At 35.3% G+C, this 1,930-nt stretch overlaps 1 non-coding gene across 1 annotated transcript; it reads left to right on the forward strand.

Annotated features, from left to right (window-relative positions):
* Positions 1-492: 492 nt before the first annotated feature.
* LOC130027866 (U6 spliceosomal RNA) lies at positions 493-597 on the forward strand. The gene has a single exon (XR_008793084.1). It is a non-coding gene; the product is annotated as a U6 spliceosomal RNA (small nuclear RNA).
* Positions 598-1,930: the final 1,333 nt, after the last annotated feature.

The following is a 1,930-nucleotide window of genomic DNA, read 5'->3' on the forward strand; positions in this document are numbered from 1 at the left end:
CACCATGAGGTACAGTTGTAGACATATACAATGATTGAGTACCCATCCCTCCACCAGTGCGCATTCTCCACCTCCAATGCTCCCAGTATCCCACCCACTCCCCTATCCCTCCCACCTTTAGTAGTCTTTCAATAATATTTAGCATTCTTTATAAACCGTCAGAACTCAGTAAAAGACAGTTTATCAAATACTCGTTGCAGTGTTGAAACATGTTGAAAATTATCAATGAAATTTTATGTTCTCTTACACTAAAATCAGTTGTTTTACCTTGCTTCTTAAATGGATATCTTATTCATGCATGATTTTGTAGTAACATGCAATGGTCATTTGAGATACATTGGCCTACTGAATTATATTGATCTACTAAATGTTAGCACATTTTATTATGCAACATCAAAAAAGAAAAGACATTTGTTACTATCTTCACCCAGCTATTCTGAGGAAGCATGAAGTGTTGTGAAGCTGTTAAGCTGTTAAGTTTACAGTGGCCAAGCTCACTTCAGCAGCACATATACTCAAATTGGAGTGATACAGAGCCGGTTAGTACAGCCCTTGCTCAAGGGTGATACAGAAGTTCATGATGTATACCATAAAGAAAAGTTGCAGTGACAGGAACAAGGTTTTAAAATTTTATTTTTTTTTGCTTGGAAATGTAATTTAGATTTCATAAGTGACTTTTCCTCAATAACCTGAATTTTCTATAATCCAGCTGAAGCAATGTTTTGCTTCATTAGAGGACTCTTTAAAAAATAATTGCATGAAGAATATGCTGATTAAAATTGTGACCACTAGCCTGATAGATAACAAGGCATAAACATTTATATCTGTCACTGCTTTTACCATCTCTGAAAGTGTGAGCATGTTGAAAAGAACACCATCTTAGTAGTATTATGAAAAGTAGTTGATGGTTTAGCTCTTCTGTGTGGGTCTGGGAATTCCCAACACATTACAGGCACACTTTGAAAACTTCTGTTTTATTGCATACACAAAAGGAAAAGAAAAATGACACAAATTAAAGAATTTTAAAACTTTATGGTCAGAATTTTACTCTTTCAAAGCACTTTTTGACTGGGTCAAAAAATTCTTAAAGTTATCATTCCAAACACCATACATACCAATTTTGTGACAATAAATGGTATCTTTTTTCAGTCCTTTAAAAAGGAGTATTTAGAGTAAAAAAGTAATACTTTAAAATTGGTATCATGTTTAAACTCACAATGTACAAATTAAGAGTACCATGAATTGGTAAGTAGAACTAGCTTAGTTTCTAAGGGTCCTTATGCCACTACTGGAAAAACTATAATTTGTATAAAACAATGGTGTTTTGGCATGACTGGCAAATGATACTTGGTAAATTTTAAGAATGTATTGCATTTATATTGCATTTGTGCTGTGCTACTTGGTAAATTTGAGAATATATTGCCTTTATGTTCACAAGAAAGACCTGAGTAGTGATTTTGCACTTAATTTAGTTAATTTATATTTTTTGCGGGACACACTCAGTGGTGCTCAGGGTTTTCTCCTGGCATTGTGCTCAGGGATCACTCCTAGCAGTGCTCAGGGGGACCATATGGGGTGCTGGGGATCTAAGTCAGGTCAGTCACATGCAAGGCAATACTATACTATCACTGCAGGTCTAGATTTGTGTTTCTCTTGAATGCTCCTGTCTTTCCAATTTTCCCAAGGGTCGAATTAGAGTATCCGAGATTAGGAAAGTTGTATCTATGAACATGCACAAACTTCATGGCATTTGTCTTCAGTTAACTCTATTTTGTGATCATAGAACTTAGGAGATGGCTTGTGAAAATAAAGTATCTTCTTGAGAAATGAATGGAGCTGGTCATAAGAGTAGGTATTTAAGACAACAGGATATTTTACTGTATCAGTTATGAATCCCAGGTTCCAAGGGATATGGGCAGACCATGACTTT

This window comes from Sorex fumeus, unplaced genomic scaffold, assembly GCF_029834395.1.
Source record: "Sorex fumeus unplaced genomic scaffold, SorFum_2.1 ptg000037l, whole genome shotgun sequence".
Lineage (NCBI taxonomy): Eukaryota > Metazoa > Chordata > Mammalia > Eulipotyphla > Soricidae > Sorex > Sorex fumeus.